This window comes from Vulpes vulpes, chromosome 11 (assembly GCF_048418805.1).
Source record: "Vulpes vulpes isolate BD-2025 chromosome 11, VulVul3, whole genome shotgun sequence".
Taxonomy (NCBI): Eukaryota; Metazoa; Chordata; class Mammalia; order Carnivora; family Canidae; genus Vulpes; species Vulpes vulpes.
The window spans coordinates 73,175,098-73,202,435 of NC_132790.1; the positions used below are offsets into that span (position 1 = coordinate 73,175,098).

General features: G+C 36.6%; 1 long non-coding RNA gene across 2 annotated transcripts in view; it reads right to left on the reverse strand.

Annotated features, from left to right (window-relative positions):
* The window catches only part of LOC140594453 (uncharacterized), a 640,333-nt gene that overhangs the window by 63,303 nt on the left and 549,692 nt on the right, over window positions 1-27,338 (reverse strand). The gene's annotated exons all lie outside the window — the stretch shown is intronic.

The window sequence follows — 27,338 nt, forward strand, 5'->3', positions numbered from 1 at the left end:
ATTCATGGCAGCCACATATGACCAATAAGAGAAGCACACTGTTCTTATATCTCACCAAATAAGCATCAACCAAGTGCCTATGCACATCAGTAGAAAATCAGGTTTGCTCTGTCATAAGCAAACATTATTGAGAACCTATCATGGAAAAATCTGGAAGTCTTCAAGGAAAATAATAAAAATAGAAATAACTGATATTCATTGAGTATTTACTACATATCAGGCATTTGGGGAGCTTAATTGTATTAGTTTTTTTTAATAAATTAATTTTTATTGGTGTTCAATTTACCAACATACAGAAAAACACCCAGTGCTCATCCCGTCAAGTGTCCCCCTCAGTGCCCGTCACCCATTCCCCCCCACCCTCTGCCCTCCTCCCCTTCCACCACCCCTAGTTCGTTTACATTTTTCTGCCAATAATCATATGTGGTATTTATTATCATTATAACTATTTTTATTATTCCACATTATACTTGAAGATAATTGAGACACAAAAATGTTTGTAAGTGATTTGTCTTATATTATTCAATCCAACTAAGTGGCCAAATCAGAATTTTAATTCTAATCTCAATGACAGAAATTATTTTTCAGTCTAGTGGGGACAGGGCCATGTATCATAAAATATAAATATAAAGGCACTAATATTGAAGCACTAACAATTAAGAGAATAGTAGAAAGTACAGTTAATTGCTTGAGTCGAGAAAGGAGGAAAAATTGAAGTTAACTTTATAAGGAAAAAGACATGATTAAGGTAGACACTGAAAGATAAGGAGAATTTGGACAAAGGGAGAAAGGCAATGTCACTCCAGATAGAGCAGATTGAACAATATTAGGAGTAGCCATGTAAAAATATGGTAAGGCAGTAGTAAATCTTCTCATTCTCCAGAGAAATCTCCACTGAATCTTTGGATCTCTGGGTAGGGCTTTCCAATGACAATCTCTCATATCAGCCAGAAAAGAAAAAGTTTTATGTGGATGAAGATCTTTCATCTTCTCTTTTCCTCAGGCTTATCAGAAGGTTATGAGGAAGGGCCTGCCATAAGGGAAGAAGTCAGCAAACACATACCCAATCTCAGGACACAGGGTGGGGGTTATATATTAAATCCAGGATCCTAGTAGAATAATTTAACCATTCCAAATCTAAATAACTTCCTATAGGGCAAAATGATATCAGATAACTAACTGCATATTACCAAAATTTTTCAGAATCCTCTGCCAATAAGACAGGAGATTCCACACATTAGATGCTGTGAGCCTTAGAATTGCTCTAATGCTCCCTGCTGCCACTGTTAAACTGAAGATTCTCTAATCTTTCCCCCATCATGTCTTTCAATTTCTATGACCTTTTGGCTTTTTCAGGCTCCCCCTTCATCATCCTCCAACTTTTCAGGCTATTCATGTGCACAGCCACACAGAGAAAGGCCGTGATATCCATTTCTGGGAAATGGCCTATCCTGGCTCCATTTCTTTAAATGGCCTATTTCAGTAAATTACTATCTGGGTTCTCTGAGATGATGACTGCATCAGCCATCCTGTACCATTGGCCCAGTTCTGGGTCTTGGCCCCGTCAGGCCGTAAGCCATCTACATCATAGTGCTGGCCAATCTGTGAAACTGGTGATTCTTTTGTTTGTGTCTGGAGCAGCAGCACACAGTAGCTACTTTGGGAATCTTAGACTCACAAAATCATCTCCTGTCCTTGCTTTGAAAATCCTCATTGCTGTAGAATATTTTTAGCATTCTTTGTTTATATTTTATTAAGGTCTGGTTTAGTATCTGCCACTTCTCGGTATGAAAAACAATTCACATAATTGTTATCTTTTGTTAATACAGTAGGATGAAAGTGCTTATAAACATGGTAGCTTCTTACACTTAGAAACTACTCAAAAGAGAATTATCAGAGCAGAAAGTTCAAAATTAAGAAAAGCAATGTGCTACAATACTAAAGGTTACTGATGTCCGATTTACAGAAAATCTATACATAAGGATCAGTTTATAGTTTCAAAACATATAACATAATGCATTTATTTCATATTCTATTCTAATCATCTCATTGTTCATTAATCATGTTTTTAAGACTATATTTTCTTTCTTTTTTTAATAATAAATTTATTTTCTATTGGTGTTCAATTTGCCAACATACAGAATAATAGCCAGTGCTCTCTCATCAAGTGCCCCCCTCAGTGCCCGTCACTCATTCACCTCCACCCCCCCGCCCTCCTCCCCTTCCACCACCTCCAGTTCCACTTCCAGTTCGTTTCCCAGACTCAGGAGTATTTATGTTTTGTCTCCCTTCCTGATATTTCTTACCCATTTCTTCTCTCCTCCCTTCTATACCCTTTCACTATTATTTATGTTCCCCAAATGAATGAGAACATATAATGTTTGTCCTTCTCCGATTGACTTACTTCACTCAGCATAATACCCTCCAGTTCCATCCACGTTGAAGCAAATGGTGGGTATTTGTCATTTCTAATGGCTGAGTAATATTCCATTGTATACATAAACCACATCTTCTTTATCCATTCATCTTTCGATGGACACCGAGGCTCCTTCCACAGTTTGGATATTGTGGACATTGCTGATAGAAACATCGGGGTGCAGGCTTTTCATTGCATCTGTATCTTTGGGGTAAATCTCCAAAAGTGCAATTGCTGGGTTATAGGGCAGGTCTATTTTTAACTCTTTGAGGAACCTCCACACAGTTTTCCAGAGTGGCTGCACCAGTTCACATTCCCACCAACAGTGTAAGAGGGTTCCCTTTTCTCCGCATCCTCTCCAACATTTGTGGTTTCCTGCCTTGTTAATTTTCCCCATTCTCACTGGTGTGAGGTGGTACATCATTGTGGTTTTGATTTGTATTTCCCTGATGGCAAGTGATGCAGAGCATTTTCTCATGTGCATGTTGGCAATGTCTATGTCTTCATCTGTGAGATTTCTGTTCATGTATTCTGCCCATTTCATGATTGGATTGTTTGTTTCTTTGGTGTTGAGTTTAATAAGTTCTTTATAGATCTTGGATACTAGCCCTTTATCTGATATATCATTTGCAAATATCTTCTCCCATTCTGTAGGTTGTCTTTTAATTTTGTTGACTGTATCCTTTGCTGTGCAAAAGCTTCTTATCTTGATGAAGTCCCAATAGTTCATTTTTACTTTTGTTTCTTTTGCCTTTGTGGATGTATCTTCTAAGAAGTTACTGTGGCCGAGTTCAAAAAGGGTGTTGCCTGTGTTGTCCTCTAGGATTTTGATGGAATCTTGTCTCACATTTAGATCTTTCATCCATTTTGAGTTTATCTTTGTGTATGGTGCAAAAGAGTGGTCTAGTTTCATTCTTCTGCATGTGGATGTCCAATTTTCCCAGCACCATTTATTGAAGAGACTGTCTTTTTTCCAGTGGATAGTCTTTCCTCCTTTGTTGAATATTAGTTGACCATAAAGTTCACTTCTGGATTCTCTATTCTGTTCCATTGATCTATGTGTCTGTTTTTATGCCAGTACCACACTGTCTTGATGACACAGGTTTGTAGTACAACCTGAAATCTGGCATTGTGATGCCCCCAGCTATGGTTTTCTTTTTTAAAATTCCCCTGGCTATTCGGGGTCTTTTCTGATTCCACACAAATCTTAAAATAATTTGCTCTAACTCTCTGAAGAAAGTCCATGGTATTTTTATCAGGATTGCATTAAACGTGTAAATTGCTCTGGGTAACATTGACATTTTCACAATATTAATTCTGCCAATCCACGAGCATGGAATATATTTCCATCTCTTTGTGTCTTCCTCAATTTCTTTCAGAAGTGTTCTAAGTTTTTAAGGTATAGATCCTTTACCTCTTTGGTTAGGTTTATTCCTAGGTATCTTATGCTTTTGGGTGCAATTGTAAATGGGATTGACTCCTTAATTTCTCTTTCTCCAGTCTCATTGTTAGTGTATAGAAATGCCATTGATTTCTGGGCATTGATTTTGTATCCTGCCACGCTACCAAATTGCTGTATAGTTCTAGCAATATTGGGGTGGAGTCTTTTGGGTTTTCTATGTACAGTATCATGTCATTGGAGAAGAGGGAGAGTTTGACTTTTTTGCCAATTCGAATGCCTTTAATGTCTTTTTGTTGTCTGATTGCTGAGGCTAGGACTTCCGGTACTATGTTGAATAGCAGTGGTGAGAGTGGACATCCCTGTCTTGTTCCTGATCTTAGGGGAAAGGCTCCCAGTACTTCCCCATTGAGAATTATATTTGCTGTGGGCTTTTCATAGATAGCTTTTAAGATGTTGAGGAATGTTCCCTCTATCCCTACACTCTGAAGAGTTTTGATCAGGAATGGATGCTGTATTTTGTCAAATGCTTTCTCTGCATCTAATGAGAGGATCATATGGTTCTTGGTTTTTCTCTTGCTGATATGATGAATCACATTGATTGTTTTACGAGTGTTGAACCAGCCTTGTGTCCCGGGAATAAATCATACTTGGTCATGGTGAATAATTTTCTTAATGTGTTGTTGGATCCTATTGGCTAGTATCTTGTTGAGAATTTTTGCATCCATGTTCATCAGGGATATTGGTCTATATAATTCTCCTTTTTGGTGGGGTCTTTGTCTGGTTTTGGAATTAAGGTGATGCTGGCCTCATAGAACGAATTTGGAAGTACTCCATCTCTTTCTATCTTTCCAAACAGCTTTAGTAGAATAGGTCTGGTTTCTTCTTTAAACATTTGATAGAATTCCCCTGGGAAGCCATCTGGCCCTTGAATTTTGTGTCTTGGGAGGTTTTTGATGACTGCTTCAATTTCATCCCTGGTTATTGGCCTGTTCAGGGTTCTATTTCTTCCTGTTCCAGTTTTGGTAGTTTGTGGCTTTCCAGGAATGCGTCCATTTCTTCTAGATTGCCTAATTTATTGGCGTATAGCTGTTCATAATATGTTTTTAAAATCGTTTGTATTTCCTTGGTGTTGGTAATGATCTCTCCTTTCTCATTCATGATTTTATTAATTTGAGTCTTCTCTCTCTTCTTTTTAATAAGGCTGGCTAATGGTTTATCTATCTTATTAATTCTTTCAAAGAACCAACTCCTGGTTCTGTTGATCTGTTCCACAGTTCTGGTCTCAATTTCGTTGAGTTCTGCTTGAATCTTTATTAACTCTCTTCTTCTGCTGGGTGTAGGATCTATTTGCTGTTTTTTTCTCTAGCTCCTTTAGGTGTAAGGTTAGCTTTTGTATTTGAGTTCTTTATAGTTTTTGGATGGCTGCTTGTATTGTGATGTATTTCCTCCTCAGGACTGCTTTTGATGCATCCCAAAGATTTTGAATGGTTGTATCTTCATTCTCATTAGTTTCCATGAATCTTTTTAATTCTTCCTTAATTTCCTGGTTGACCCTTTCATCTTTTAGCAGGATGGTCCTTAACCTCCATGTGTTTGAAGTTCTTCCAAACTTCTTGTTGTGATTTAGTTCTAATTTCAAGGCATTATGGTCTGAGAATATGCAGGGGACGATCCCAATCTTTTGGTATCGGTTCAGACCCGATTTGTGACCCAGTATATGGTCTATTCTGGAGGAAGTTCCATGTGCACTTGAGAAGAATGTGTATTCAGTTGAGTTTGGATGTAAAGTTCTGTAGATATCTGTGAAATCCATCTGGTCCAGTGTATCATTTAAAGCTCTTGTTTCTTTGGAGATGTTGTGCTTAGAAGACCTATCGAGTGTAGAAAGTGCTAGATTGAAGTCACCAAGTATAAGTGTATTATTATCTAAGTATGTCTTAACTTTGGTTATTAATTGATTGATATATTTGGCAGCTCCCACATTCGGGGCATATATATTGAGGATTGTTAGGCCTCTTGTTAGATAGATCTTTTAAGTATGATAGTGTCCCTCTTCATCTCTCACTACAGTCTCCGGGGTAAATTTTAGTTTATCTGATATAAGGATGGCTACCCCTGCTTTCTTTTGAGGACCATTCGAATGGTAAATGGTTCTCCAACCTTTTATTTTCAGGCTATAGGTGTCTTTCTGTCTAAAATGAGTCTCTTGTAGACAGCAAATAGATGGGTCCTGCTTTTTTATCCCGTCTGACACCCTGCGCCTTTTGATGCGATCATTAAGCCCGTTCATGTTCAGAGTTACTATTTAAAGATATGAGTTTAGTGTCATCATGATATCTATTCAGTCCTTGTTTTTGTGGATTGTTCCACTGGACTTCTTCTTAAAGGGGAATTTTAAGAGTCCCCCTTAAAATTTCTTGCAGAGCTGGTTTGGAGGTCACATATTCTTTCACTTTCTGCCTGTCTTGAAAGCTCTTTATCTCTCCTTCCATTCTGAATGAGAGCCTTGCTGGATAAAGTATTCTTGATTGCATGCTCTTCTCATTTAGGACCCTGAATATATCCTGCCAGCCCTTTCTGGCCTGCCAGGTCTCTGTGGAGAGGTCTGCTGTTACCCTAATACTCCTCCCCATAAAAGTCAGGGATTTCTTGTCTCTTGCTGCTTTAAGGATCTTCTCTTTTCTTTGGAATTTGCAAGCTTAACTTTAAATGTCGAGGTGTTGAATGGTTTTTATTGATTTTAGGAGGGGATCGCTCTATTTCCTGGATCTGAATGCCTGGTTCCCTTCCCAGATTAGGAAAGTTTTCATCTATGACTTGTTCAAATACATATTCTGGACCTCTGTCCCTTTCGGTGCCCTCGGGAACCCCAATTAAACATAGGTTTTTCTTACTCAAGCTGTTGTTTATTTCCCTTTATCTATCCTTATGGTCTTTAATTGTTTGTCTCTTTTTTCCTCAGTTTCCCTCTTTGCCATCAACTTGTCTTCTATGTCACTCACTCATTCTTCCACCTTGTTAATCCTCATGGTTAGGATGTCTAGTTTGGATTGCATCTCATTCAATTGATTTTAAATTTCTGCCTGATTAGATCTAAATTCTGCTGTGAGGAAGAAGAAGAAAGAAGAAGAAGAAGAAGAAGAAGAAGAAGAAGAAGAAGAAGAAGAAGAAGAAGAAGAAGAATAGGAGGAGGAGGAGAAATAACACGGGGGAGTATCTTCTGATTCTGTATACTATAAGTCCCTTGACTTCCCCTGGAACTTGTCGGTCTAGCTGGTCTTCTGGGGGAGGGGCCTGTTGTGCTGATTTTCAGGTGTCAGCACTTGGGGGAGCTGCTCTGCCCCCTGCCTAGTGCAAGGCTTGGTGAGTAATGTTCATCCTGTTTATCCGGTGAGGCCACTGTGAGGCCCAGTGGGGGTTGTTTACCCCGTCAGGCCTCAGGAGGAACAACCGCAGTGGCGGGGCCAGCTCTGGAGCCCTGGAGTCAGCTCCTGCAGTAACTAGGGAGCTCTCCTTCTGCAGGGCCTGGATGCTCTGGGGCGGGGCCGCTGATCTGCTCAGCTCGGGGTAGTAGCGTCCTTGCTGTCCTATGCCCTCCTGGCCTCTGCCTGTCCCTGGGGGAGGCTGGAACCTGGGCTGTGTCTCCGGCGCCCTGTGCTCCAGGGCCTGCGCTGTTGGATTCGTGCTCCCGCCCCGCAGCCCCCTCCGCGGAGCCGCCGCCCGAGCCCCTCCGAGCTGCTCCGCTTCCATCCGAGCCTGCGCTGCAGCCCTTTAGGGAGCTCGGCGCACTCTACCCGGGGCTCGGGTGACTGTTAGTGTCCCAGGGAGCCTGAGGGCATCGCCTGGGGTCCTGCTCCAACTCCCTGCCCTGGCCTTTCCGCCCGGGAAGGTTGGTGCAGCTCCTGCTTCTCCGGGACGGGGCTCTCCTGTCCTGGGGACACTCGCCCCGGCCTCAGCCTGGCTCCTCGCGGGCCCCTCCCCTTGGAGGCCTTTTGTTTCTTTATTTCTTTTTCCCCGTCTTCCTACCTTGATAGAAGCCCGGACTCTTCTCACTGTAGCATTCCAACTGTTCTCTCTTTAAATCTCAGGCCAAATTCGTAGATTTTCAGGATGATTTGAAGGTTATCTAGGTAATTCGGTGGGGACAGGTGACTTGGGGATCCTACTCTTCTGCCATCTTGCCCCGCCTCCAATCTAAGACTATATTTTCAATTTTACTATATTTATATCTTTTCAGTGGTAAGTTCTTTACATATATTTTATCTTACCAGTCCTCACAAAACTTTCATAAAGTGCTGATATTACAGGCTATTGGCCACATATTCCTTACATGGGAAACAATACAATTTTACTCCACAGATAGATTTATCTTTGGGTTCCTAGAGATATCTATAGTATTCTTTGGCTTAATCTGAACACTTTAGTTTTTCTCTCCTTTGTACTTTCAAAGTGGCCAATTTCTTAGAAGCCAAAAAGCTATTACTAATAGTGCCCTGATTTTTTTTTTACAGCATTGCAAAATGCTTCTTGTGCCATCTTTCTCTCAAAATGAAACTGATGAAGAAACAGGCAAATGAATCAATGATGACATAGCTAGCATATGACAGAGCCAGAGCTTTGTGCTCCCTTTTGACCTCTAGACTAAGTCCTTCCCAACTGGGAAGGGAGGAAATAATGAATCTTAATATTCAAGAGGCAGATGTTGGAATAAAAAATTGAAAAGCGTATAGGAGTTTAATATAGGACTAGTATTACCTCCTGTGTCTTTAAAATCTATTTCACCTGGATTCTTAAAATTTTCTTAGATTTTTCATTACTGCACTAAGGGCCTTGGCTTTTATTACATATTTTTACAAAATCCAAAGATTTTGGTATAAGCAACAAATAAATGCAATTAATATTTCTTTAAAAATAAAATTACATGAACATATAAATTTTGGCTTAACAAAGATAAAAAGGAAGCAGTGTCCCAAGTTGAAAAATTTTTGTCCCTTATTTCAAAAAAATTCATCCAAGTATTAAGTTTTGGTTGACTTCTGATTTTTCTTTTTCCTCTTTTCTACACCAATCCCCATTCCCTTTCCAGTTAATTAGACTTGATGACAAATGGGAGGGAATAAGAGTTACCAATTACATTGGTATTCTGCAAAGAATTTAAGTCTCTGACCATATCCTCAACCTGAGCTAAAACTTAAATTTTTAGTAAGGACTTAAGGACCCATAGCTATGAATATAACAGTTATGTTCAAGAAACTGACATTGATACAATTCAAACAGCAGGTTCAGATGTCACCGATTTGGCATGCACCCACTGTATTTTTGTGTATACAATCATACACAATTTTGTCACATGTGTAGTTTTGTGTAATCACCACCACAATCAAGACATCCAGATATGCTACCAACACAAGATTTCTCTTTACAGGCACACATTCCGCTTCCCCATCCACTAATTTGTTCTTCATATTTGTGATCATTATTTTTAAAATGTTATATTCATATAATGGTGCAGTTATGTACCATTTTGATATTCTTTTCATGCAGCATAATTTCCTGAGATCCACCCAAATTTTTGAGCGGATAAATGGTTCTTCTTTTTTTATTGCTGGGTAGTATTCCATGGTATGAACGTACTACAGTGTGTTTAACCATTCACCCTATGAAGGACATCTGGAGGGTTTCCAGTTTGGGGTTACAAATAAAGTTGCTAAGAACATTCATAAAAATTCTTATATGAAAATGTCTTCATTTCTCTAGGAAAAATGCCCAAGTATGCCATTGCTGAGCCATATGGTAAATTTATTTTTAGTATCAAAAGGAATTGCCCCAAAAAAAAAAAAAAAAAAAAAAAAAAAAAAAAAAAAAAAAGGAATTGCCCATTTTCCAGGTTGGCTCTACCATTTTACATCCAAACCAGCAACATATGAGTGATCTAGTTTCTCCACATTCTTGCCTGTATTTGTTGTCACTATTTTCTATTTTAGCTATTCTGATAGATGTGCAATCATATCTCCCTGTGGTTTTTATTTTCATTTCTCTATTAGCTAATGATGTTGAACATCTTTTCACTTGGTCATTTGCCTTCTGCATGTCAGTGAAATGTCTGTGCTTGATTTTTTTGCCCATTTTCTAACTGGATTGTTTTTTCTAAAGTTGAGTTTAAGAGTTCTTTACATATTTTTAGATACAAGATCTGTGTCAGATATGTGATTTGCAAATATTTTCTCTTAGTCTGTGGGTTTTTAAAATCCTTTCAACAGAGTTTTTAAAAAGTAAATTTTAAAAATTTACTTATGTTTTTAAACGGTTTTATTTATTTATTTAAAAGAATTTATTTATTCGAGAGAGAGGCTGAAGGAGAGTCAGGCTCTCCACAAGGAGCCCAGTGTGGGATTTGATCCTGGATCCTGGGATCGCGCCCTGAGCTGAAGACAGACGCTCAAATGCTGAGCCACCCAGGCATCCTAATTTTTAAAATTTAAATGAGGCCCAAATTAGCCCTTTTTACTTTTCTAGGTAGTGTTTCAGGTGTCAAATCAAAGGACTCTGCTTAGTCCTGAGTCCCCCAAATTTTATTATATGTTCGTAATGTACTTAAATGCTATGTTTAATTTCAGGATCCACTTTCAGTTCATTTGTACATAAGAGATAAGGGCTAAGTGGAGATTCATTTTTGGGCCAATGAATGTGCAGTTGCTCCAATACTATTTATTGACTTATGCTCCTTTGTTAAAAATTAAGTGGCTATATTTGCTTGGGTTTGTTTGTTACCAATTTTTTTTGTTTGTTTCTTTTTTGGATACAGAAAGAGCATGGTGGTTTTTTTTTAAATTTAATTTTGTAATTTTTTTCTTTTCTCTCTTTCTACCTGTTTTATGTCAAGTTTCTGATAACAAGAAGACCAAAACACACTTAGGATCTAGCTTCCTTTATTCATTTTATTTTTTTAATTAAATTTATTTTATTTTTTAAAATATTTTATTTATTTATTCATGAGATACAGGGGGAGGGGGTAGAGACGTAGGCAGAGGAAGAAGGCTCCATGCAGGGTACCTGACGTGGACTCGATCCCGGGTCTCCAGAATCACGCCCTGGACTGAAGGCGACGCTAAACCGCTGAGCCACCCGGGCTGCCCTATTCATTTTAGTTTTAATTTTTTTTAAATTATTTTATTTTGACAAGACAAGACAGAGGAAGTCACCCCAAAAGAAAGAACAGGAAGAAACAACAGCCAGAGATTTAATCAACACAGATATAAGTAAGATATCTGCACTAGAACTTAAAACAATTATAAGGATACTAGCTCAGCTTGAAAAAAGCATAGAAGACACTAGATAATTCCTTACTGCAGAGATAAAAGAACTAAAATCTAGTCAGGGCAAAATTAAAAATGCTATAATTGAGATGCAAACCCAAATGGATGCCATAAAAATGAAGATGGATGAAGCAGAGGAACAAATCAGTAATTTTATCCACAGATAAAATTATGGAAAATAATGAAAGTGAAAAGAAGAAGGAAACAAAGGTAGTAGATCATGAAGGTAGACTTAGGAACTTAGGAACTTATTAAAGCAGAATAACATTGGTATAATAGAGTCCCAGAAAATGAAGAGAGAGGAAAGTGGTAGAAGATAAAATCATGAATGATAGAGAGATCACAACCAACACTACAAAAATATAAACAATTATAAGGGAATACTGTGAAAAATTATATGTCAACAAACTGGGCAATCTGGAAGAAATGGACAAGGCCCTATAAACTTGAAAACTACCAAAACCAAAGCAAGAATAGAAGTTTGAACAGACCCCTAAAAGCAAAGAAATTGAGCTAGTAATAAAAAAATCTCCCAATAAACAAATATCCAAGCCCAGATGGCTTCCAAGGGAATTTCTATGAAACATTTAAAGAAGAGTTAATACCTATTCTTCTCAAACTGGGTTCCAAAAAATAGAAATGAAAGGAAAAATTCCAAACTCATTCTATGAAGCCAGCATTATCTTGATTCCAAAACCAGACAAAGATCTCACTGAAAAGAAGAATTATAGGCCAATATCCCTGATGAACATGGACAAAAAAAAAACTATCAGTAAAATACTAGTAAATTGAAGTCAACAGTACGTTAAAATAATTATTCACCACCATCAACTGGAACTTATTCTTGGGCTGCAGGGAGTTTGGCTCAATTTTTGCAAATTAATGAACATGATACACCACATTAATAAAAGAAAGGATAAGAACCAGATGATGTTCTCAATAGATATAGAAAAAGTATTTGACAAAATACAGGATCCGTTCCTGATAAAAACTCTCAACAAAGTAGGGATAGAGCATACCTCAACATCATAAAGGCCATATACAAAAGACCCACAGCCAATATCATCCTCAAGGAGGAAAAATTAAGAGACTTTCCCCTACAGTCAAGAACAAGACAAAGATGATCACTATTACTAGTATTATCTAGTACTGGAAGTTTTAGCTTCAGCAATCAGACAACAAAAAGGAATAAAAGGCATACGCTATTTGCAGATGACATGATATTCTATTTGGAAAACTCAAAAGACTCCATCAAAAAATTGCTAGAACTCATACATAGATTCAGCAAAGCTGCAAGATATAAAATCAATGCAAAGAAATCCATTGCATTTCTATACACCAATAACAAAGCAGCAGAAAAAGAAATCAAGGAATCAATCTCAATTGCAATTGCACCAAAAACAGTAAGATACTTAGGAATAAACCTAACTAAAGAGCTGAAAGATCTGCACTCTGAAAACTTTTGAAAGAAATTGAGAGGACACAAAAAAGTGGAAAAGCATTCCATGCTCATGGATTGGAAGAACAAACATTGTTAAAATGTCTATACTACCCAAAGTAATCTATATTTGTAATGCAATCCCTATCAAAATACCACCAGCATTTCTCACAGAGTTACAACAAACAATTCTGAAATTTATGTGGAATCACAAAAGATTCTGATTACCCAAAGCAGTCTGGAGAAAGGAAAACAAACCTGGAGGCACCACGATGCTGAATTTCAAGCTATATTACAAAGCTTAGTCATCAAGACAGTATGGTACTGGCCAAAACAGACACATAGATCAAATGAACCGAATAGAAAATCCAGAAATGAACCCACAACTATATGGTCAAGTAATCTTCAACAAAGCAGGAAAGAATATCCAACAGAAAAAAGACAGTCTCTTCAACAAATGATATTGGGAAAACTGGACAAACATGCAGAAGAATGCAACTAGACCACTTTTTATACCATATGGAAAAATAAATTAAAAATGGATGAAAGACCTAAGTGTCAGACAGGAAACCATCAAAATTCTAGAGGAGAACACAGGCAGAAACCTCTTTGACCTTGGCTGTAGCAACTTCTTACTAGACACACATCACAGAAGGCAAGGGAAACAAAAGCAAAATGAACTATTGGGACTTCATCAGACAAAAAGCTTCTATACAGCAAAGGAAACAACAAAACTAAAAGGCAACCTACAGAATGGGAGTAGATATTTGCAAATGATATCTGATAAAAAGGGTAGTATTCAAAATCTATAAAGAACTTATCAAATTCAACACACAACAAACAAATAATTAAGAAATGAGCAAAAGACATGAATAGATGATTTTCCAAAGAAGACATACAGATGGCTAACAGACACATGAAAATATGCTCAATATCACTCATAATCAAGGAACTACCAATCAAAACCATTATGAGATCCCACCTCACACCTGTCAGAAGGGCTAAAATTAACAACATGAGAAACAACAAGGTGTTGGCGAGGATGTGGAGAAAGGTGAACCTTCTTGAACTGTTGGTGGGAATGCAAACTGGTGCAGCTACTCTGGAGAACAGTTTGGAGGTTCTCCAAAAAGTTAAAAATAGAACTACGTTATAACACAGCAGTTGCACTATTAGGTATTTACCCAAAGGATAGAAAAATACAGATTCAAAGGAGTATGTGCACCACAATATTTATAACGGCATTATCAACAATAGCCAATCTATGGAGAGAGCCCAAATGTCCATCTACTGATGAATGGATAAAGAAGAAGTGGTGTATATACACAATGGAAAATTATTCAGCCATCAAAAAGAATGAAATCTTGCCATTTGCAACCCCATGGATGGAGCTAGAGTGTATTATCCTAAATCAGTCTGAGAAAGACAAATACCATACAATCTCACTCATACATGGAATTTAAGAAAGAAAACAGATGAACATATGGAAAGGGAGAAAAATAAAGGAGATAGGGAAACAAACCATAAGAGACTCTTTACAATTGAAAACAAACTTATGGAGGGAAGTGGGTGGAGGATGGGCTAGATAGGTGAAGAATATTAATACGGAGAGCACTTGCTATGAAGAATTGTACATAAGTGATGAATGGCTGAATTTTATTCCTGAAACCAATATTGCACTATATGTTAACTGAAATTTAAATTAAAAAAATATATATATGGCATGTCTCTCAAAGATTTAAGGTTCTTTTTGATTGCTTTTATTAGCATTTTATAATTTTCATTACATAAATCCTGTATATGCTTTGTTAGTTTTATACCTAAGTATTTCATTCTCTATGGAGAAATTCTTAGTGGCATTTTTAAACCTTAGTTTTCTTGTGTTCATTATCAGTATATATGCATACATATGTTGACTTTATATGTTGCTCTTTTATACTGTGTTTTTATGATAGCTGTTTTAGGTCTTGTTAGATAAGGCCAACATTTGATTCAATTCAATATTGGCATCTATTGATTACTTTTCTCAGTCATGTTTTTCTTATTGTTTTTCTCTTGGTTTTCCTGATCTTTGGTATAATACAAGATTTTCTATTTTATGCTGGATATTTTGATTATTAGGAGACTCCTAATCTTACTTAAATCTTCTTTTTCAGCTAATATTTGCCCTTTTAAGTTTTGTAGGTGAATTCTAGCTTACTTTTGTGGGGTTTAGTTTAGTTTTCTTCATCATGGTCTTCCTTCTTCTGTTGCTCCTGATCAATCTCTGCTGGTGTCATTTATGGGGACAAAGAGCAACCTCCCTGGCTGCTTGGCATTACTGGGATCCTTTTGTGGGGTATGGGAGAGCAAAATCTCCTTATTCATTGGGTGGGAGGCAGGTAAATGTAGGTCCCCTGAGATGTTGCCCCTGCCTGAGGATCAGTCTGCCTGCTGTGCCTTAGCTGTGAAGTGAAGATTGAGATCATCCATTGTGTTGCTAAGTTCAGTGGATCAAACTGCTGAATTGTGTTGCTAAGTTCAATGGATCAAACCAGGCTGGGAGGGGAGATGGATATGGCAATTCACAACCCTTTATAAGCAGAAAAAAAGGCATGAGAAGAGCAGAGACCTTTGGTTTTAAAAGTGTGGTCCCTAAGCCAGTGTCAACAGCATCAACTAGACACTGGTAGGGAATGCAAATAAAAACTCTGATTCAGACCTACACAGTCAGAAACTTCAGAGTGGAGCCTAGAAAAACGTATTTTTAATAGGCCCTTCAGCTGCTTTTGATGACGATGAAGGTTGAGAACTGTGACATAGACAATGGCTATATTGAAGTGAATGTGGCCTCCTAGTGCCCCCTTCTGTTCCTCACAAGAGATGTCCCTAGAATAGTCTTAAAATGAGAAGCATCTGCCCAGTGCTAGGATCCCACAACAAAATGGTTCATGAACATTTGGTCCATATATACTCTTTTCTATCCAAGCTGGAAGAACCACATTAGCAATTTGAAACCACCACATAAGATACACGACTACATAAGAAAATAATGATCCCATTCAAAAAGCCACATACAAAATTCTGCTTGTTATTTTTTATTCTTCATCTATGTTTATTTATCCTAAATAACCTTTCATAATATATTGTCTTTTAAGATTTTCAAAAAACTGAAAAAGACTTTTGAGAGGCAATATTTGTTAAGAAAATAAATTCCAGAGCCAAACTGCCTGGGTTCAAAGCCAGCCTCCATCGTTTATCAACTGTGAAACTGCACAATTTACTTCATTTAAGGGCTGTATAAGAATTCAGTGAGAAAGTAGATGTGCAAGTATAGAACTGTGCTCCATAAATGATAGCTATTAATGCACTAATATCATCCATTATACCCCAGCCACGTGGAAATAGCTTTTCTCACATATACTGAGAGAGGTATATGTGATTTTAGCCATACTCCCATCACATATTTTGTCTTCTTGATGGGTAAAGTAAGAATATTAGTTTGGAGTTTCTCTTACATTAACCATCTAAAAGTCAGGCTATTAAGAAGCAACAACTCCTTTTCCTCTCTGCCATCTGCTCAGCAGCTGCAAAGCAGCAACGATGCGTGAACGCATCTCCACCCATGTTGGCCAGGCTGGTGTCCAGATTGGGAATGCCTGGTGGAGCTTTCTTGCCTGGAACAGGACATCCAGCCTGATGGTCAGATCCCAAGTAATAAGACCACTGGGGAAGGAGATGACTCCTTCAACACTTTCTTCAACGAAACGAGTGCTGGCAAGCATGTGCCCAAGGCAGTGTTTATAGACTGGAACCTCTCTATCAATTATGGCAAGAAGTCAAAGTAGAGTTCTCCATTTACCTGGCCTTTCAGGTTTCTACAGCTGTAGCTGAGCCCTACAGCTCCATCCTCACTCCTCACACCACCCTGGAACACTCAGATTGTTCCTTCATGGCAGAAAATGAGACTATCTATAACATCTGTCATATTAAACTTGATACTGAATGCCCAGCCTACACTAACCTAAACTGCTGTATTAGCCAGATTGTGTCCTCCATCCTTGCTTCTCTAAGATTTGATGGAACCTTAAATGTTGACTGACAGAATTCCAGAGCAACCTCAGTGCCCTTTCCCCATATCCACTTCCCTCCTGCTACACATGATCCTGTCATCTCTGCTGAGAAAGCCTGCCATGAACAGCTTTCTAGAGCAGAGATTACCAATGCATGCTTTGAGCCAGCCAACCAGATGGTGAAATGTGACTCTGGGTAAATACATGGCTTGCTACCTGTTGTACCATGGCAATGTGGTCTCCAAAGATGTCAATGCTGCCAGTGCCACCATCAAGACCAAGCCTACCATCCAGTTTGTGGTCTGGTGTCCCATTGGCTTCAATGTTATTATTAATTATGGTTTACCACTGTAGTACCTGCTGGAGACCTGGCCAAAGAATAGCAAGCTGTGTACATGCCAAGCAGCACCACAGCCATTGCTGAGGCCTGGGTTTACCTGATGCATGCCAAGCGTGCCTTTGTTCACTAGTATGTGAGTGAGGGCATGAAGGAAGGAGAATTTTCTGAGGCTCAAGAAGACATGGCTGCCCTTGAGAAGAATTATGAGGCAGTTGGTGTGGATTTTGTTGAAGGAGAAGTAAAGGAAAACTAAAGTTAAAAATGTCACAAGTGTTCTGCTTTTACAGAGAAACTTATTCTGTTTTGAATATTGGAAAATTGTACTCTGATCAGTTAATTTGTATGTAGTAGTATACATTCTCATATACAATAACCTCTTTCTTAAAATACGCTTTATACAGACCTGTGCTATCCATTCCTCTGATGGGTTTGAGTAAAGCATTCCCTGTCTTAAATGGAAAAAAAAAAAAAAGGTATTAGTTTGGGTTATAGGAGTATATTCTCATCATGGATCACAGTTAAGCTAATTTACACAAAAATGATGAAAGCTATAGCTACAATTGATTACTATATTGCATTAATTGGATTAATCATTCCCACAGCATTCTGGATGTAGTCTGTTCTTCTGCTATATATACCTTATCACAGAATATATTATCAGTGTGACTGTTTATATATGATAACCAAAATAGAATGTATGTTTCATAAGAATAAGTACAATGACTCTCACACATTTATATCCCCAGCACCACAGTTTATAGTGTCTGACATATAACAGGTACTCAAAAAATGTCTGTGGAGCTGAACTTTTGAAGAAACTTTTACGGCATTCTTCCATTTAAAGCCAATGAAAACTATTTTTGTTTGTTTTTTTTCCCCTCTGATAGTCTTTTTGGTCTCTCTGCTTTATAAAGAACCTAAGAATGTTAAGAATTGATGTTTAAAGAATCTTTTTAAATTCTTAGATATCACTAAATCTTTCACTGCAGATTTCTTGTTACTTCCTTGCATAGTTTCTATATTCAAACTTATTTAAAGATTTAAATCTTACATGATTTGCTCTCTGGAACACCTATCCAGAATCCTCCAGTGCTTCCCAGATCGTTGCTGTCACATAACATGAAATTCATATCTCCCTATATCTTCCCTTTTCTTTATGTGCAACACTGTCATCTCTTGGTTGCTCAAATTCTGCACTCATTCTTCATCTCCACTGCGTAGAGTATGCACATATCATATTGCTTTGTTTAGAGATTTTTGATGGGTGATCATCATCTTGTTATACAAAACTTATGTTCTTCAACTCATACAGCACGCTGGCCCCAGACGACCTCCCTAACCATGTCCCTCCATACTGCCCAATGTGCATCAGGGCCCTCCATATAACACATAAAGATCTTTGAATTTGCCCTCTGTTAAACTAACTTATCTCCCATGTTGACACCTGGCTCGCTCTAACATTTCTCAACAAGCATCAAATAGAACTCCTTATTCAGAATAAATGTGTTTCCATTTTGGATGCCAGAGTATTTTCTTCCTGGCCCTCAGCAACTGGTTCCCCACTTCAGAAATGTTTTCCCAAACTTACAGATAAAATTAATCACTCTTCCTCTTGCACTTCCATGTAGCTTCTCTGTGTTTCTATTGCCTCATTTATCACATTGTCACTTATTTGTTTACATGTCTTTTTCCCCTGGTAGGAGATAGCCTAGTGTCTTAATCACTTTTAGATTCCCAACATTCAACATAGATCACGGCAATTTTTTAAATTGACTTGAATAATCTCTTCAATATTTCCTTTATACATAATATATCTTGGCAGTTTCTTGAGAGTTTTCAAATGTTATTCTTCCATATATCCTTAATTATCCTGCTTTGCATGTAGATGGTGATTTAAAAAAATCAAAATTAAGGTTGTTGGAATACATTGAGGGAGGAAGTTGTGATTATATATACAAATGCACAAATTTTCTTAGAATTAGGTGAAACATCAGGATACCTGACTCAGTGACACTATCAGTGGGTGGTACTATCATCATTCCCGGAGGCCTTAGTGTCTCATTCATGTTACAAACTTTCATTCAAGGTAATTTCATCAGCCATATTTCAGGAGTGGATTTATTCCCATTTTCAGATAGGCTCCATAAGAACTAGATAAAAACTGTATGATTAACTTTTATTTATCTTACAAAAAAGTTTCTAGGGATGCCTGAGTGGCTCAGTGGTTAAATGTCTGCCTTTGGCTTGGGGTGTGATCCCAGGATCCAGGATTGAGTCCCACATCCGGCTCCCTCCAGGGGCCTGCTTCTCCTCTGCCTATGTCTCTGCCTCTTTCTGTGTGTCTCTCATGAATAAATAAATAAAATCTCTTTTTAAAAAGTTTCCAATGTTGTTTTTCTTATTACAAATGAATATGGACTTATTTCAGAAAAATAAAAAAAAAATACAATCACAAAGAATATAAAAAGCAACCAAGTGTATTCCTAATGATTGAGACAGCTGCTACCAACACCTTGGTAGACAGACATTTTGAGGGAGTGTATATCCTGTTGCAGTAAATACTGCCATTTACTAAACACTTATTCCATGCCAAGCTCACTACATATTTAGCCCAGATGTCAGTTCAGCCCTTTTCTGAACATCTTTGTTGGATTGAACTGAACTCCCGCTTTAGGGCCTAGGGCAATTCTACACCTTATTCATTTTTATAAATTTTAGAGAAGTTGGTCCCATGTCTTTGCAAACTCTCCCAGTTTTCATCTTCTATCAGTCCAATTCCACAGTTTTAAAGTGATCCATTTACAATTCCCTCTTAGATGTTTGTGTTTGTCCTAAGACTTGCTTCAACCAGAGACCACCCAGCCTTCCTCCTTCTGGCCTTTTTCCAGCCCATGATCTCATCCTCTACCCACTTATTTTTATTTTAGGCCTCTTTGCTCTCCTTCCAAAGTCCTTTCTAGAGATACTCATGGTTTTATTCCCTTTCTTAAGTCTATATCTTAAAGGGACGCCTGGGTGTTTCAGTGATTGAGCGTCTGCCTTCAGCTCAGGGCATGATCCTGGGGTCCTGTGATTGAGTCCCACATCAGGCTCCCCATAAGGGAGCCTACTTCTCCCTCTGCCTATGTCTCTGCCTCTGTCTCTGTATCTCTCATGAATAAATAAACAAAAATCTTTAAAAAATAGGACTACAATTTAAAAATAAGCTTTTGTCAATTAAACCCAACCTCTGAGTTTTATTCTTTACCACAAATGTATTGACATTTCTTCTAAATAAGAATAATTAACCAAATAATTCTAGAGGGGAATATTTTTTTTCATATCCTTATATAAGTTTAATATTAATTCTCACAACACATAATAAAGGTACAATTAGCCCTATTTTATAAGTGAACCAAATGGAGCATAAAGTAGATAAATTATAATAGTGTTTTATAATATATAAGATTCCTAAAGGTAGAAATTATATCCTGTTTTCATTTTAATCTGTAGTGTCTAATCAGGGACCAAAATATAGTAGGCAGGCAATAAATATTTTTTAAATAAACAAAATTACATGAAAGAGTAATTCATCTTATCCTTTATCACAGTTATCATTTTAGTTGATACAACAACTGCTTTTGACACTGTTGAAGGCTGCCTGGCTCAGGAAAGCACTTCTTCCATTTAATTCCCAGAACACCTGCTTCACTGGTTGCTCCTCACTATTCTTTGCTGATTTTCTCTCTGACTCAAAACCTTGAAATGCCCCATGGCTGTGTCTTTGGTCATCTTCTCTCTTCAATTTACACTAAGTATATTGGTGATTTCATGTAGTCTCACAGCTCTATCAACAATATGCTGGTGACTCTGATTTTTAGATACAGTCTTGATTTGCCCAACTGCTATCTTAAACCAATGTGTTCACACTTAACTCTGTATCTCCCACAAACCTAACACTGTTAGCCAGCTTAATCCAAAAACCTGTACTTACCCCTGTTTTCTCCCTGTATATATCCAATACCTTTGGAAAACCCACTGGCTCTAATTTTAAAATATATTCAGCAATCAAAATTTTATTACCACCACCACAACTACCATTCTAAGTTGAGCCACCATTACTTCTCTTCCAAATGACTGCAACAGCTTCCAACATTTCTGCCTGCTTCTTTCCTTGAAGCTATATGCTATTCTTACTACATTAGCCAGAATGTTTGTTACTCCTTTGCCCAAAAGGAGTATCTACTGAGTAGATATACAGATGAAATAAAAATGGTCTTATATATCAATAATTATTTTAACTAGATGATGGGGCTCAATTGTACTATCTCTCTATTTTTATATGTGCTTGAGATTTTCTATAATGGAAAGGAAATAAAAAATAATTCTCTAGTGAATCTCCTTTTTACTCATGTTAAAAACTAAAATCCCTATCTAATTGCCTCATCCCCACCCCCCACCCCACTTTTTTCTTACTGACTTCATTTCCTCCTGCTCTTTGAATTGCTTTTTCTACTCCAGCCTCTCTGCTGTTCATCAAACATATCAGGTACGTTTCTACCTCAGGACCTGGGCTCTAGATACTTTATCTGTTTATATCTTCCTATCTCTTTCAACTTCAAGTTTTTGCTCAACTATTACCATCTCAATGAGATCCATCTTGACTATCTAATAATGCAATCTATCCCCCCACTCCCACCAACCTCCAATCCTCTTTATATGCCTCTCCTTCTTTCTCTATAACATTCATAACTTTTTAACATTTTTGTAATTTATTTCTCATGTTTATTACGTGTTGAACACCTCCCTCCACTAAGACATAAATTCCCAAAAGTAGTGGCCTTTGTATATTTTTGTTCTCAGACGAAGGAAATGGCAGAGATTCAATAAATATTTGTTAAGTGAATGAATCAGTATGCTGAAACTAGCAAAACAGATCCAAACCAGAGTGGGCTGTTTCCAAAGTCAATGTTCTCAAATATGCTCTTCTTATAAGTCTATAGTCCTGAATTATCACTTGTTAAAATGTCTCAAGTTACTGGCCAGTAAACCTCTATAAAATTCTTTATCATCAACTGACTACTAACTGGTATAGAACATTGTATTTCTATATTTCAATATAAAGCTAATTTTAAGGTTTTCTGCAGTGCAGTTTATGAGTGCTGTGCCTCTTCTGTCAGCCCCATAGTTACAATGCTCTTCAAAAGCAGCAGACATGGTCAAACCAGGCTTTCTCTCTTAAAGACACTGCTGGTATTCCTGGCAATAGAATTTCAATGAATACTAAATACTCTACCTTATGTCCTTAGCTTCAAACAGGAATCCATTGATTTTGCTTCTTAAAACTTCTCTGGAGTTTAAAATTCAAGATGTGAGCAATCCTTTCCATCTAGTTATAAGAACACTCTCCATTTAAAGACACTTGACAATCAGGTAAGTGGAGTCTGGCACTTCCTCAAATCTGTCTGTACTTCAAACTCAACTTACTAAATATAAAATGCATCCCTTCTTCACAATTCAAAGCATCTACTCATTCCCCTCTGACTTGTTCATGTCTAGGAATAACATCACTAGTTTTACAACCAACCACTGCTTCAAAGGCTCAAGTCACTTCTGATTTTGCTTATCCTCATCAACTCATCAATGGTCACATCCAATGAAGTTAACTCCAGCAAAGTGTCTTGCATGCATTTTCTTCCTGTCACTTTTTTTTTCTTATTTCCACATGAATCAACCAATGCCTATCATTTAGACATTGGCAATACTCTCCTGCCTGGACTCCCAACCCTACATCTGTATCCTACATACTTAGCCAAATAGTTCTTACTAAAGCCAAACTGTGGCTGTGCTACTCTCTTGTTCATAACACTTCAGGGTAATGGTCCTTATCATTTAGGGAGTGGCTCAGAAAAATGTGTATATCTACATTTAAATCAACATTTTATTCTATCTCTGAGATCTGGTGCCCATCCATAGGTTTAACTGCCAGCAAACTACTTGTATGGATTTTTGTTATAAAGACACATTTATTTTCACTAAACTGAAAAGTAGCACATCCTGGAATTCAAGATTTTATGCAGTTTACTCTCACTAGACACTATCAGCTAGGTTAATCAACTATGATTGCATAATAAACCACTCTAAGGTGAAATGACTTAGAATTAAAGTATTTTCCCCCCTCACTTACAGATCTGTGAGTCAGGTGGAATAACTTCAGGTTTGTTTGGCTTTGGATTGAGGTTGAGCATAGGATCCAGATCTGATCTATGTGTCGCTCATACTCTTCAGAACAGAAACTATCCTTAGGGCTTTATCTCTTATGTTAGTTTTATTGCATAAGGCAAGCCAAACTGTGTAAGCACATCTAAACCCTCAGCTTGAGTCACATCTGATCACATTCCATTTGGCAAAGAAAATCCCATGGCTGAATCCCAAGTCCAAGGTCTGGGCTGAGAAATATGCTCAGACACAAGATAGAAGGGGAAGTATTTAAACTTTAATGTTATCATAGCAGCCTTATATATTGACTACTCCCTTTAATGTTTGATGACTACTGGTAATAAACATGATTTTAATCATTATGATGACTGTGAATCAATAATTATGATAATTCCTTATAATCATAATATATATAATCATTTTAAGGTGATTTTAGCATGTATCCAGCTAGCACCATTATTTATTTGTAAATATCATATTGTTCAAAGTGATGTTATCTTTCCTCAGATATGTCCCATATTTCTCGTATTTCATTTATTCCGTTTATTTGCTTGTATGTTTTCTTTTCACTTCTATTACTTTCAAAACTTATCAACATTTTATGATCTGTTGCAAATGTCACCTTTTCTCTGAAGTCTATTCTATTTTAACTAATGAGATAACCCACAATGAAACTTCACAGCACTTAAAAAAAACTAATTTATGACATTTCAATTCTGTCTCAGCCAATTTATGTTCCTATTCTCACTATAAGAATGAAGCTCATTGAGGACAGTATATCTGTCACGTTCTTTGTTTCTTCTGCTAGACCTTAGTAACAATGCATGCTGGGCATTGTCTGCTTTAGTCAGTTACAGACAGGATCCTGCCAGGAATTTCAAGCCCTTTCTAGAGCACCTGCCTTGATTTCTGTGTGACTTTGAAAAAGTCACATAACCTCTCAGTGCCTCATTTGCTCCAGCTGTAAAAACCAGAAGAACAGTGCTTATCGTCAGGCTGTCTAATGATTCAGAAGCATTGTTAAGGATTAATGAGATAGAATAAAGCTCTCTGAGTCCTCTAAAGAAAGGTGTGATAGAGGAACAAATGAGTTATTATTATCTATTAGTAGCACCTTGCATAAAATTCTCCCCAACCCTGAAAATAAATTAGATGATTTTTGCAGAACAATTAACTCTTTCGGTCCATTAGGCAATGCACTAGCACATTAAATTTAATAATAAGATCTTACATATTTCGTTTACAAAGTGCTTTCATAAATACATTATCGAATTTCACCTTCACAAAAAATTTATGGAATGAGCAGAGTAAGCATTATTATCTAAAATCTACATGTGAGGAAACTGAGGTTCAGGAAATTTAAGTGGCTGTGCAAGCTGAACAATTAGTAATGATAAAGTCAAAACTTGAAATCATTGTTTTGACTATAAGGTTAGATTCCTTTCCATTTTATCACACATTTTTACTATTAACACAATGTGTAAAAATGTTCCGCATTGTCAATAATACCAGAAATAAAAATAGAAAGAACCTACAAATGTTAACTTTTTTCAAAGTTCAACTTTGAAAAGGTAGAATGAATGGATTCAAATAATGTCAGTGATAAATTAAAATAGTATTATAAATTTCAAAATCCAATAATTCATCTAGCAGATATTTATTGCTTTGCTATGATGTGTTAAGCATGCTGAGGATGATGTGGTTCCTGCCTCTGAGAGCTTACATTCTAGTGGAGGCAAAGAGAGAATAAACATGCAATGAATAAATAAGTGATTTCAGAGAGTGAAAAACTGATGAAAATTAAAGGGTGTTGGTATAGACAACTATGGAGCTATTTTAGACATGCTTGTCAAGGAGAATCCCTGAAGAAATCAGATTTGAGCTGTGCTCTGAACAGTGAGGGGTTTGCTATGGGAAGATGTGGAACCACATTAAAGGATAGAGAGCGCAATGGCCCAGGGACAGAAAAGACCATGGCCTTGTAAAGAGTGTAAGAGTTCAGGCTGGAAATAACTAAAAACCAGTCATTTCTTAAGGAAAAAAGTGTGTAATTCTATTGATTTGAACCTACACTGACAAAGGATAAATAACAAGTCCACAAACTCTCTTGTATCTTCCCTGCTCATACAATGTACAGTGAAGACAATTATGAAAATTGGTAATTCCCAATACCAATAAAATTATTATTAAAGATTCCAAATAAACTATTAAAAATTGTTTTTGTAAGTTAAGGATTTGTAAAAATAAACAATATGGCTCAGACTCTCCCAACAAAGAACATTAGTACCAGGAATTATAATGTCTTTGACAAAAGAGACAAATTTCTCTTTTCTAATAGCTATGACATTATTACAAAAAAAAATTTTTTAAATAAAATTTTCACTGGAAGGGCAAAACTGGACAATAATATATGTATTTTTCTTATTTAAAAAATTAAAATATATTTTAACTATTTCATTTTTCCTGTTTCCTTATTTTAATTACATAATTAGATTTACATTTATACAGAGGAGACATAAACAGTATTTACTCAATATCTTCTTCTCAAATTGTTTAACAGGTTCAACACAAATCCTATCAATATTCCATCAGCTCGCTTTCAAAAAGCTAATTCTAATTTTATATGGAAATGCAAAGGCTCTAGAAGAGCTTCAACAATCTTGAAAAAGAATAATTTGGAGGACATACACTACCTGATTATAAGACTACCATAATGAAAACAGCATGTTATTGGTATAAAGATAGACTAATACATCAAGGAACAAAAGTAGGAGTTCAGAAGACCTATACATATATAGGTAAATGGTTTTCAATCAAGGTGTAAAGTTAATTCAAGGAAGAAATATAAGTCTTCCCCCCTCTTTTTTTCTTCAAATATTGGTATATCAACTGAATATTTAACATGTAAAAAAAAGTCTTGATCTCTATCTCATTTCATGTACAAAAATTAATTTTAGGTGGTCATAGATCAAAGTATAAAAAATAAAATTATAAGAAATGAAACACAGTAAACTATCCCTGAAAGCACAGAGTGGAAAAACATTTTCTGACAGAGTATAAAATGAATTATTAAAAATAAAAATGGATTACCTGGCCTTTATCAAAATGAATTATTTATACTATCAGAAAACACTACTATTACAATAAGTAAGTAAGCCACAAATTGAAAGACAAAAATCAGCAAAACATATCAACAAAAACCAAGAAACAGATTTTTAACTATATAGAATAAATTTATGGTTACCAGAGGGGCAGGAGAGGAGTTAAATAGGTGATAGAGATAAGAAGTGCACTTATAATAAGCACTGGATGTTGAATCACTATATTGTACATCTGAAACTAATATTACATTATGTGTTAAGTAACTGGAATTTAAATATTTTTTAAAAAAATTAAAGCATATGGGAATAAAAATAGAAAATAAAAGAATGGTGTCAGGCATGTAACAAACTCCTTCAAATCGGTAATAAGAAAACAGTTCAACAGATGGTAAGTAAAATACTTGGACACTTCATGAAAGAAGATATACAATAAATATATAAAATGATAACAAAAACTAAAGACTTTAGGGAAATAAAAATTAAAACCACAATTGAATGATCATTACATACATACTGGAGTAATTATAATTCAAAAACTAACAATACCTCATGTTAGCAAGCCAATGAAATTCTCATACCTTGCTGGGGTTATACCTCTGATGATGATCTATTTGGAAGTGTCAGGTGAAATATTTATCCAAGAAAAACAAATAAGTATCTTTGGACAGAAGTACATAACAATATTCATAGAAGGCTTTTTTTTTTTTTTTTTTGGTAATAGCTCCAAATGAAAAACAATCCTAATATCAACAGAATAAAGAAACTGTGATACATTCATATAAGAAACTTGTATTCTGCATAAATAAAAAGTGGCTTGGATAAATCTCAGGAATATCACACTAAACAAAAGAAATGACATACACACAAATTATAGAGTTTTACTCTATGAAATCAAGAATAGACAAAACTAATCTATGGTGATAGATATCAAAGAGGTTGAAGAGGATGACTGGTGAGAGGCCCCATTTAATTTAGTGAGACAGCAATGCTGTGTTTTTATTTGGGGTAGGTGGTGGTTACATGAATACGTTGAATTGTGTAACCTCAAAGAATTACACATCTGTGCATTTTGTTC